The 12,813-nt window shown below is 48.7% G+C and overlaps 1 long non-coding RNA gene across 1 annotated transcript; it reads right to left on the reverse strand.

The window, feature by feature from the left end:
• Window positions 1-2,051: 2,051 nt before the first annotated feature.
• On the reverse strand, window positions 2,052-6,929 carry LOC147574050 (uncharacterized). Its single transcript, XR_015243869.1, has 3 exons — window positions 6,859-6,929; window positions 3,874-3,985; window positions 2,052-3,593 (listed from the first exon to the last, which is right to left on the reverse strand). It is a non-coding gene; the product is annotated as an uncharacterized LOC147574050 (long non-coding RNA).
• Between the last annotated feature and the right edge of the window lie 5,884 nt (window positions 6,930-12,813).

The raw sequence follows: 12,813 nt of genomic DNA on the forward strand, positions 1-12,813 counted from the left end.
TTTGTTTGTAAATTTAAAAAAAATAAAAAATTAAATTAAAAAAAGAAAGAAAGAAAGAAATGTCTTGTATCAGTCCTTCAAGTATCCCCCGGAGAGATTAGAATAGATATAGACAATAACTTGGGAATGAGGTCTGTTCTGCTCCCTCTGCTTCGAAGGACTGAGGTCCCAAACTGGGAACACAGGCTGCTGCTACTTTAAGACCAAAGCTTCTAGGGGCGCCTGGGTGGCGCAGTCGGTTGAGCGTCCGACTTCAACCAGGTCACGATCTCGCGGTCCGTGAGTTCGAGCCCCACGTCGGGCTCTGGGCTGATGGCTCAGAGCCTGGAGCCTGTTTCCGATTCTGTGTCTCCCTCTTTCTCTGCCCCTCGCCCGTTCATGCTCTGTCTCTCTCTGTCCCAAAAATAAATAAATGTTGAAAAAAAAAATTAAAAAAAAAAAAAAAAAAGACCAAAGCTTCTACTGTGCCAGGGAGGGGCGGGGTAAGGCCAAGTAAGAATGCCACAAAACGTTCCTACCGCTTTGAAGATAGTTTCTTTTCTTTTTCTTTTCTCTTCTTTCCTTCTCCTTTTCTTTTCTGTCTTTTTTTTTTTTTTAATTTGACATTCACTTGATTTAAAAATTGGACTCCCTCCGCCCTCCTGCCCTGAGTTCTGACAAAGTTGAGTCAGTCAGTTTCCGATTCGTTTGTTTTCTGTGGTTGACCAAGAGCTTGGAGCTTCTTAATCCACCATTTTGTTCCAGTTTCCCTCTAGTCTTACTACTTGTTCATGTTAAGAAGACCGGCCACATTTTCTGAGTACCTTCTATGTGACATAAATACTAGGCATATTATAACAAATGAGACACAGTCTCTACCTTCATATGGCTTCCCTTCTAGTGGAAGACACCAGAAAACAAGTCACTTAGACAATTGCCATTTCTAACGTGTGCCTTGAAAAGGGGGAAAGGCTAATCTAATATAGAGAATGACAGGAACCTACTGGGGTCCTTGAGTGCTATTTTTCTAGTATCTTTCTTGCGTGCCAGAGAAAGTCTCCATGAACTTGGGTATTTGAGTGAGACCAAGGCTGGAAAGGAGGTCCCAGTGTAAAGAGTGGGGACAAAAAAATGCAGCCTAGTGGGCAGCATTGACAAAGACCATGGTGTAGAAACATATTTGCGGCACTTAAGGGAGCCATCGAGACTTCAGGACCACGAATAAGGAGAGGAGGGCACAAGACAAGGCAGGCAAGCTGGAGGGCAGTTGGAGGCCACTTGAAATTCGATGGGCAGCCATATGTCAAGCTGAGGGGTGACCCAGTTTGACTGGACTTCTAACATCATTTGTTGCTAAGTTGAGAACTGATTAGAGAATGGTATTATGGAAGCATGGAGGCCAACTCGGGGGATGTTTGTTACAGTCCAAGAGAGATTATGGTGGTCTGGACTATGGCGGTTGACAGGAAGGGTGCGGACAAGAGGGAGACATGGCTGTGTTGGTGGTGGAGGATGTGGTGGGACTTCCTGATGGGTGGATTGGATGGATGAGGAAACAGGCAAGGGAGAACTTGAGGAGAGCTTCCAGTTTTCTATGAGAAAATGATACGAATAGACAACGGTGCCATTACGATGGAGAGGGAAACCTGGGCGGGGAGAAAGGGCTATTTCGATGTGTCTTGAAATAACCCTAAGACCCCCCCCAAGTGGAAATGTTGAGTAGGGAGCAGAACATAACACTGTGGCTCAGACACGAGAGGACTGAGCTGGAATAGACACACAGATCAACGGAACAGAATAGAGCGCCCAGAAATAAACCCACAATTACATAGTCAATTAACCTTTGATAAAGGAGGAGGCGAGAATATGGGAATGGGGAAAAGCCAATCTCTTCAACAAATGGTGCTGGGAAAGCGGGACGGCGACACGCCAAAGAATGAACTGGACCGCTCTCGTAACACCATTCACAAAAATAAACTCGAAATGGCTGAAAAACCTCAGCGTGAGACCCACAACCATAAACGTCCTCGAAGAGACAACAGGCAGTAATTTCTCTGACGTCAGCCCTGGCAACAGAAAGAAGACTGAGCTACAGATGTAAATTTGGAAGCCTTTGAAACGTAGATGGTATTCTAACCCATGCGTTTTAATGAGGTCACCTAGGGAGACCGTGTCGAGAGTAAAGAGGTAGGGACCTCAAACCTCACATTTAAAGGCCAAACAGATGAAGTGAACCAGATACAGGAGCTGCCAGATGCTGGCTGGGCTCTGCCAGATCAGATCCCCGAGCCTGGATTCACGAAAATAAATGTCCTCTGGGATCACACAACGGGATCTGACTGCTCGAACCATTACTCAGTATCTGTGTTTATGTTCTGGGATCATTAAAGCCAAAGGCAGATGGCAGGTCATAAAACGCTGCTTTAAAAAGTCGGTAAATCCGGGGCTCCCGGGTGGCTCAGTCGGTTAAGCGTCCGACTCTTGATTTCTGCTGAAGTCATGATCTCGGGGTTCGTGGGTTCCAGCCCCACATCAGGCTCTGTGCTGACAGTGTTGGGATTCTCTCTCTCTCTCTTTCTTGCTGCTCTTCCCCTGCTCACATGCACACATGCGCTCTCTCTCTCTCTCTCTCTCTCAAGTTAAAAAAAAAAAGTCAGTAAATCCTTCTTAGATGGGGCAAAGAGATCCCGAAGGCCCCTTCCAGATCTATGCCCCTACAATGCCAACTCACCATGCAGGAATTATGCAGCCTTCCTCCGTTGCTTTAGGAAATAACTGTGTGTTTCTGAGCCACCAGAAAGGGATAGGGGGGCTGAGAGAGAGGGAGAGAACTTCCTTGTGTACAGGTGTCTCAGTTTCCATCTGAATTCGTTTCCCATCCTCGTGTTTAAATTGGTATGGTTTTTTTTTTTCTCTTTTACAATGAACATATGCCTTTATAATATCTACACTTAACACTGTCAAGATTCTTCTATGGACTGGACTGTGTGTCTGTCCCTAACACAGTGCCTAGCCCAAGGGGCAGCTCAAGAAAGGCCAAATGAATGGACAAATGAATGAACGAATGAAGGTTTTGAGCTAGTGAAGGATCCAGAAACTCATTTACTTTAGAATCCAGGGGATCTAAAGCAGATCTGACATTATCTGTACATATCAAGTAAGTTGTTACTTTAATGCAATAACCCGACGGGCTTAATTACTTCAATTCCTTTGAGCCACAACAATTTGTTGGCCACTTGCCTAGGATTGTGGCAGGCACCAGGGTCAGGGCTAAAGAAGGCTGACAAAGGGGAAGAGTTGGTCCCTGGGCTGTGGGCTGGGAGATGCACAAATAGAACAAAACGCCCAACACGGGAGTGGTTTGTGCATCCCCCTAAGGGCAGATCTAGACTGGGGAGGCCCCCGTGTGGTAGAATGGGTGTGTGTGTGGGGGGGGGGGGTGTAACAGCCTGCTTGGCCTCTTTGTTGAAGTCTAGATGACCTTGGGCAAGTCCATTCACATCATTGGAAAGCAGCATCGTCTTCCATAAAAGGGAGTTCTTTGTCTCAGTAGTGCACACGGGAAGTCCTCTCGACTCCAACATTGTCATTTTCTCTTTGTCGTCAGGAACTCTCTGGAAGGAACAGGGGTTTGTATAGGCCAGAGGGCGGAAGTTGGAGTTACAGGGGCCTGATGTACATGTTTGGGGCTCACCTATTAATGGTTCTTGGGGCTCCCTTCGAATTCTATTTCAAAAATGTAACATTTGAAATCATGTTCACATTTAAAATGCAGGCAACTTCACCTAAGAATCCAGTTTTCCCAGGAGATCCGACAGCACAAGGAAATGCTAGCCCTGGGGTGGTAGGTGCTGTTTTCCCATTTACTTTGGACCCCTCTCGATGGTTTCTTACCAGTCCTAGTGGTCCAACTGGTGACCGAGGTTCAGAGCAGGTATTTGGAACAGGGGTTCAAGCCAGTGATGTTCCTGGAGGTATGTCCCTGGAGGGAGGGCGGGAGCCTTTCCTAGGAGGTAGATCAGAATGTCTGAGCGTGTTTTCGATCCCAGAGGTTCAGAAGGTACCCTCTTCCTACTTCCTTACCTGAAAATCAGCGGGTGGCATGAGCCACTGTACAGATGAGAGCGCGGGGCAGGGGGTGGGTGGGGTGGGGGGGGGGAAATGCACAGCAATCATTTACGTAATGGCGGGAAGAGCTAGCATCCATCGACTGCTGGCTTAGGTCTAGCACTGCTCTGAGCCATATGGCATTACCAGCCCCGTTTCACAGATGGAAACTGAGGCATCAAGACATTAGTTAGTCACCTTCTCCACAGTCCTGGGTTGGCAGGTGACTGAGCCAGATACTTGTTCTGCAGATGAAATCAAGGTTGGGAGCTACGACTTGCACAGCTAAAACCCACGGGGGGGGGGGGGGGCGTCTCTGAGCGGGGAGGGGGCCCGCTGAACCTGGTGTTGGTGAGCACCACTAATTCGGATGGCAGAGCAGAGCGCGGGGGCCAAATGTTAGTTGACGTGGCGGTGATGACTAGAAAAGCAATCCCAGCAGAATATCGTTACTCCAACACGGAGTGTGTTCCTCCTAACACACTGTTAACCTCCTCCAGACAAATTCTTTTTTTTTTTTCTTTTTTAAGATTTAAAAAAAATATATTTATTTATTTTTGGGAGAGAGACAGAGCATGAGCGGGGGAGGGGCACAGAGAGCGAGGGAGACACGGAATAGGAAGCAGGCTCCGGGCTCCGAGCTGTGAGCACGGAGCCTGAGGCGGGGCTCGAACTCACGGACTGTGAGATCATGACCTGAGCCAAAGTCGGACGCTCAACCGACTGAGCCCCCCAGGGCCCACCCCCCGCCTCCGGACAAATTCTTAAACAAACCAACTGAAGAGCCAGCTCTGGGTTTTATAAACCAACCTCTTTTACTATTATTATTATTATTATTATTATTATTTTTGGAGGGCTCACATTCGTGTTGTTTGTCTGCCAGACAGAAATGGGGTTGAACGTCTGACAATAGCCTGTGCACGTGTAAAAGCTGAGCAGGACACTGTGGAGACAAAGCCCACCATTCAGTGACATAAGTCATTTCCATGGATGGCTTATGAACATCGGCATCATTACTCATACTCTCAGTGTTCACAGAAAGCCTTGGGTGTCCAGATTTCAGGCAGGTTTCCCCCTGAAAGTTAAGAAATTCATAAAGTGCTGATGGAAGTCCAAAGGAAATAACAACAATGAAGCGATTCCTCGTACGGCCGATATTTCCTTAACGTACTTTGCAAAGCCGGGGAGAAGGGTGTAGCGTGTAGGACGACAGGAAACGGACTTGTCTATTACTTCGGCCTGTCTGGTGACTGCAGGGAATTGAAAACGAGGAATAGGTTGCAGAGGTGATTTCCAGAGGGAGAAAGAGTGGAATATGGAAAAGAAAGGTCAGAAACGGAGGAGGGGGGACACATCAAGAGTGAAGAGAATGTCGCGGGGCATTGCCGGGGAGAAGCGGGGGGCAGCGAGGCATGGTATGGAAGCCTCTGGAATCAGCGGCCTTTTTGGATGAGAAAAGGAGCGAGGGATAGTGTGCATTTGCTTTTTTTTTTTTTTTTTTTAAAGCAGTTTGGAGACTCTGGTGACGATTCACTAAAACACGGTACCAAATCACCTGACTGCAGAGAACACACCGGTTGAACGTGTTTCAAGATCTCAGAGGGATCACTTGTTATATTTCAACGGGTCTGGTTTGAGAGACATCACCGTATGACTCCAGAAAATCTGGCGGTTGCTCAGCCAAATACTACGGCCAGTCACTTTCCTGCTACTTTAAGAGGAATCACTTTGAAATATGCGATGTGTCTGCAGACACTTGGGATACAGGTTATGAGAACCACCGTTCCCCCCGCCCCCCCCAGATACCACTGCACATTTTCTCTTTGATTAAAACAACAAGATTCCTTTTTAGCCAATAAGTAAAGTCTGGTTCAAAGGCTCTCAAACTGCCACCTGTTACTTCAAAAGCTCTTTCAATTCCCCCGAGCAATTTACTGTAGGGCTCTTGCACTCCTGGGTGTGGTTTCCATCCGTTTCTAGCCATGCTCTCTCTGTGTAAAGGAAGTATCGATCTCTGAAGGCAGATTTTTAGTAGAGACCTGTCCGTGGAGGTATGTGCCTGGCCCTATGGCTACGACGGTGGAGATGGAGAAAGGGTCCTATGGGTATAGAACAGGTCAAGATCTTCAGAGCATTGACCGGAAATCGAAATTTTGGTTCAGTTTTTTAAATTAAATGTGGAACTGACTGGCCCGTCAGGATGGCCCACTATAAAAAAAATAATAACAACAAGTCCGGGGGGCCCAGTCGGTTGAGCATCTGACTCTGGATTTTGGCCCAAGTCTGTGATCTGAAGGTCGTGAGATTGAGCCCCACGTCGGGCCGCCCTGGGTGTGGAGCCTGCTTGAGATCCTCTCTCTCCCATTCTCTCTCTCTGCCCCTCCCCCCCCAAAAAATTTAAAATAACAAGCCCTTGTGCACTGTTGGTAGGAACGTAAAACGACGGAGCTGCTGTGGGAAACAGAATAGTTACTAATCCGAGAAGCGGCACCTCAACTAATTAAACACAGAGATTCCCTATGGAAAATTCTGGATCTAGCAATTCCCTTTCTGGATCTATCGCCAAAAGAATGAAAAGAATGGAAAGAAAGATCGCTCACAGCAGCGTTATTCATAATAGCCAACAGGCAGAAGCGACTCAGTGGACCATCCTTCACCCTTACAAACGAAGGAAATCCAGACATGGGCTACAACTGGGATGAACCTCGAGGACATAACGCCGAATGAAATACATCAGACGCAAAAAGACAGGTACTGTGTGAGTCTGCTTACCTGAGGTGCCCAGAGTGGTCAAATTCACAGGGATGGAGACTAGAGTGACACTTGCCGGTGGCTGGGGAGGGAGGCTGGGGAATCAGTGCGTAACAAGTACAGAGTTTCAGTTTTGCAAGATGGGAGGAGTTCTAGAGATTGGCCGCACGACGTGAAAGATTACGAAAGATACGAAAGATTACGAAAGATACCAGGTGGCACACTTCCCGGAGGGCCATGAGTGTCATAATCTACCACAACCATCAGAGAATGGTTTGATATGTATATTCAATCCATAATTTACAAATCAATAATAGAATGAGGGGAGGAAATGTAGAAAATACAATCCAAGAGGAGACCAGAAATGAGAAAAAAAAAAAAAAGCAAAGATGAAGGATGGAAAATAGGATCTAACATACCATGTAAAAACAGGCCATTAATTAAAATAAATTAAATTAAAATAAAAAAGGGAAGACTTAACTGTCTCTGTAATATTTTATTAAAATAATTATTTGTGCTAACACCTCTGGATAATAGAGGTACAGATGTCTCTTAATGGTTTCTTTGCTTTCCAATATGTTCAAGGTGTTTCCTAATTAAAAAAAAAAAATCTATTTTAAAAGGAGCGAAAGGGAAAGCAAATTTAGAATTAGTTTAGAAATCTTATTAAGAAGGTAGGAGTAGATCTCACCAAATGCTGGCAAGGATATAGAGAACAGAAATTCTCATCCGTTGTGGGTGGAAATACAAAATGACACAACCACTTTGGGAGACATAATGTAGTGTCGTACAAAAATAAACATATTCTCATCAAATGACCCAGCGATTGCACGGCTTTGTATTTGCCTACCTGAGATGGAAAATTATGCCCACACAAAATCTGCATATGAATATTTATAACAGCTTTATTTACAATTTATGGCCCAAATTGGATGCAACCCAGTAGGTAACACCAACAGACTTCGATACATCCAGACACCAGGATATTGTTCACCAGTGAAAAGAAACGAAGGGCCCTTGGGTGGCTCAGTTGGTTAAGTGTCCGACTCTTGATTTCGGTTCAGGTCATGATCCCAGAGTTCCTGAGGTCGAGCCCTGCATTCGGCTCGGCACTGACAGCACGGAGCCTGCCTGGGATTCTCTCTCCCTCTCTCTCTGCCTCTCCCCCGATCTTGCTCACTCATGCATGTGCACTTTCTCTCTCAAAACACACACACACACACACACACACACACACCCCTTAAAAAAAAGAAATGAGCTATGAAGCCATGAAAAGACATGGAGAAATCTTAAATGCACATTGCTAAGTGAAAGAATTGAATGTAAAACAGCAACGCTATATGATATTCTGAAATCCAACTATATGATATTCTGGAAAAGGCAAAAATGGAGACAGCAAAAAGATCGGTGATTACCAGGAGCTTGAGAGGAGAGAGGGACAAGTAGATGGATGTGTTTAGGGCAGTGAAATTTTCCGTGTGGCTATAATGGTGACACGCATTTCTGAAAACTTAACGAGTGTGTAACACAAAGCGTGTTATACCCTAATGTAAACTATGGACTTTACATAATAATAATGCCCATATTGGCTCATCAGTGGTAACCACTGTACTGCATTAACACAAGATATTAATATTAGGCAGAAATACGGGTGGAAACGGTGCTTGAGGAGATAAATGGGAGGTCTGTATTTTCCGTTCAACTTTTCCATTGACCCAAAACTGCTCTAAAAAATAAAGCCGATTCATTTAAAAGAAAAGTGAGGAGTCAGAATAATCATTCCCTAACCTCTCAAGAAATTACAAGAGAAAAATTACTAATGCAATTCTTCTGAAAAATAAATGGGGTCAAAGAAGAGATTTGATGTTTTTAGGTAAGCCAGCTTTCCTTCTGAACGGGCAGAAGCCTGGTCATCCCGGCCAATCTCAGATATCTCTGGAGGGCAATCTGAGCTCCAGAGTTTCCTGTGGGGTCAGCAAAGGATGTTGTGCCTGCAGCACAACAGGACTTCTCAACCTCTGCCCAAGCCTGCTTCCTTCACCCCCTTCCTTCTGTGGTCCCAAGGGCACTCCCTCATAAACATCCTGTAAACTCATCCTTCCCCAGCTACCTATTATCAGCTGATATCCTTGAGGAGCACGAGCTCAGGGAGAAAAACTAGACAATGAAGGTATGCCAATAAACAGTATTTAAAAAAGTAGAGACGAATAAAACATAGACAGTGATTGAAGTAAAGTACTCAGGAGATGTTGAAGTGCAGAATGGATGCCATCCAAGAATGACCTAGCAAAACCCTATGCCAGGAGAAAGCAGAACAGCTATAACATTCTAAGTGGAAAACAAACAAACAAACGTGTAACTAAAAGAATTTTATACCCAGCCGAAATTTTCCTCAAGTCTAAAAAGGCAATAGGCAGACATTCTCAAGGTGTCGAAGGCACAGCATCCTTGAATGCTTTCAAACAGTATCCACAATGGCCATTTATTCCATGAATTCCAATCAACTAAACATAGGTACCAGAAATGAAGCTCTCAGATTTCTTGGCTCTGTTGAATCACATAAAAATAAAAGCAAGGGTGCCTGGATGGCTCAGTCAGTTAAGCATCAGACTTCAGCTCAGGTCATAATGTCACAGTTCGTGGATTCGAACCCCAAATCGGGCTGTGCGCTGACAGCTTGGAGCCTGCTTGGGATTCTCTCCTTCTCTCTCTGTCCTTCCCCCACTCTCTCTCTCTCTCTCTCAAAATGAATAAACTTAAAAAAAAAGTGTCAATATTATCAACATTGATAAAGTAAAATAAAGTATACGATAGTTAATTTTTTTACAGTTACAGGGGTGAAAACAGTATAATTGTGCCAGTTTACCCATGTTTCAGAGCAAGAAGTGAATAAATATTGTCTCTATAAATAAAGGGCATACTTTCAAAAAATGATTCCAGGGGCGCCTGGGTGGCTCAGTCGGTTAAGCGTCCGACTTCGGCTCAGGTCATGATCTCGCGGTCCGTGAGTTCGAGCCCCGCGTCGGGCTCTGTGCTGACAGCTCGGAGTCTGAAGCCTGTTTCAGATTCTGTGTCTCCCTCTCTCTCTGACCCTCCCCTGTTCATGCTCTGTCTCTCTCTGTCTCAAAAATAAATAAAATAAAACGTTAAAAAAAATAAAAAAAATGATTCCAAATGCATGTATTTTATTTTCTTAACTTTAGAGGTACCATTTAGGAAACCATAGTCCCAGGGATAAAGATATATTTATTACTTCAATAATTCCTTAATTTTATTTTATTAAAATCTTTTTTTGTTCATTTATTGAGAGAGAGAGAGAGAGAGAGAGAGAGAGGGAATCCCAAGCAGGTTCCAAGCTGATTGGAGCCTGATGTGGGGCTTGAACTCACAAACCATGAGATGGAGAAGGAAACTGGGGGAGCAGGCCTGGGCAAAGTGACAAGTTCAGCTGTGATGCAGGCCCAACCTGCTTTGCCTGCCCCACAGGAAGCTCCAGGGCTGGGATAGCCCTCCAGAGGTGGCTGGGCCGGGGGCGGGGGGGGGGGGGGGGGTGCTGGGATGGCCAGACCTCTACCTCTGCACAGGTCACTGGATGGGGCCACCCTGGGAAGGAGTAGGCCATTCAGCCCAGCAAGCTGCTGTCTACAGTTCTCTGCAGTCATGGAGGGGGTCCCATCAGTGTCCACCACATGAGGGGCTGATGAGTTGGGGGAGATGGGAAAGAGACATCCTTGACCCAGGAATGGCGAGTTCCAGAGCAGTGATGGGGTCCCTCTGTGCTGGGCTGCCTGCCGGCTTCCTCCATTGTGACAAGAGGGAAGAAGGGGGATTGGGGTGGGTGTTAGTCAGTGTGGAGGTTTGGTGGTGAGAAGGTGTAGACGATCCCCTGTTAGCATCTATGTTCTCAAAGAAGCTCGGAGAAAGACTGTCTCTTGGCAAAGGGGGCCTCCTGGAGACACTTATGGGAGTTGCAGGAGCGTTAATGAGACCATAGTAGGTTTGCGGAGGGACAATTAGTTAGGTCCTGTCACCTCTGTGGCATGATTTCCTCCAGCACCCTGGGCTCCAGCCAGGAAGGTGGAAGACAGGATTGGCCTTGGAGGGTTCCGTTGCCCGCAGGGTACAAATGGAGGAAGAGAGGGGCCGAAGGCGTTTGTTTGCTGGGCAGGAGCACAATGACAGACAATGTTACTGGGGCTCAGAGGATTGTGTAACTTACTCAAAGCCACACAAGCCAATACGTAGGTTGGCAACCAGTTTAAGAACAGGAGCCCAGGTCTGGTGTATCCCATTCGGGGCCCTGGCAGGAAAGACAGGGCACATTCCGAGACTGGGTAATAAAAGGACTAGGTAACTTCCAGAGACGCTGGAGGAGGGGAGGACACACAGGAACAGAGCGCTGCCTGAGCACTAGTAATGGCCAGGTCTGAAGAGGTGAAGGGGGCGGCCATGCCAGGGCCTGGCGACAGTGTGGAGAGGACTTCCCCGTGACTTCCAGGAAGGGACGCAGCCAGCCTTTGATGGCCCAGCCAAGAGGGACCTTGGCGTGAGTACCTCTCCCTCGGTCTCCCCACCATTCCCTGCCCCCCCACACCCCAGTTTGGCGGAGGGCAAGGAAACTAACGGGCTCTGGGCAAGGTGCGAAACGGAATCAGAGCACAGCCTTGACGCCTCCGGATACAAGTCACAGAACCAGTCTGGGCATCAAGCTTCTTTTATCTGTAAGATCAGAGCAGTCACCTGCCTCCTGTGATTTGCAGAGGGCCCTTCCTGCCCCGCGGAGCTGACCGCGCAGACCCGCCGCGTAGCACCCCTGCGTGGGCCGGCGGGCCTACCCACACTGGGCTGCACGCGCGCTCCCTTCGGTGCAGGGGGAGCGCAGCCGTGGGAAGCGCTTCCTTGCCCTGGGGAAGCCCTCCAGCCGCCTCACCGGGAATTTCGAGCCCCGCCTCCGCCTGGCCAGCGGCCCCGCGCTGCAGGGCAGGTGCCCCCCCCCACCCCCCCGCAGAGCGGCGCCCTCCACCCCCGGGGGGACGTGGGGATGATGCGGCCATCTAGACCACGCGGGAGACTTCGGAGGCCACGAGGACTCCGGGGCGCGCCAGGAGGCGCCGCAGGAGCCCAAGCGGGGGTGGGAAGTCCCCTTCCCTGTCCGCTCGGCAGCCAGCGATCCCCGCCTCCCGCCACCCGCAGCTGTCGGAGCGCCCCCTGGCGGGCGGGCATCGGAGGCGCGGCCCCCGCCGGACCCCGCGCCTCCCACTGCGCGGGGAGGAGGGGGAGCGAGCTTGCAGCTGCGAAGCCCCGGGAGGCCTCCTAGCTGGGGTGCGGGGGTGGGATGGGGGCTCCGGGGAGCGGAGGAGGGCCCGGGTTCCGGTGACGGCCCCGCTGGGAGCAGCGCTGGGGCACCGACCCGGGAGGCCGCCGAGGGTCACGAGGCCGAGCTGGCAGCGGGCTCGAGCAGCTGCGGGCGCCTCCCTTCCCGAGGCCAGACTCGGAGAAACTTCAGGCGGAAAGTACCGCGGGGATCTTTGGGCTCAAGTCCCCTCTTTTACAGATGGGGAATTCTAGGGCCAGGGAATGACCCGACTGGGTCGCAGGGCGGGTCGTCGGCCGGACCTGGAGGAAGAGGAAAAGGGACTGGCTCCCTAAGGCGGCCCTGTCCCTTTGCTGCCAGTTTAGAACAACCCCCCCCCCCCCCGTCCCAGGTGAGCACCCCATTAGGTAATCCCAAACCAACCAACCAAAATACCACATGAACCTCACAGGGTTACTCAAATGGAACCGGCTCCTTTCTAGGATTTCCGAATGCAAACATTTTGCATCCTCTCACCAAAAGTAAACCTTTCTCCAGTTTTAGGGCGGCGCTTTAGCGGCCGGCCCGGCTCGGGGGTGGGGGGACCCGGCACTGCTGAACAATGTTTAAGGACAGGGTTCAAACCGGGTTCACGGTCAGCTTCGCCACCAGCTCTGTGCGGG

Source organism: Puma concolor, chromosome E1 (assembly GCF_028749965.1).
Source record: "Puma concolor isolate L17-30 chromosome E1, mPumCon1.1.hap2, whole genome shotgun sequence".
Classification (NCBI taxonomy): Eukaryota; Metazoa; Chordata; class Mammalia; order Carnivora; family Felidae; genus Puma; species Puma concolor.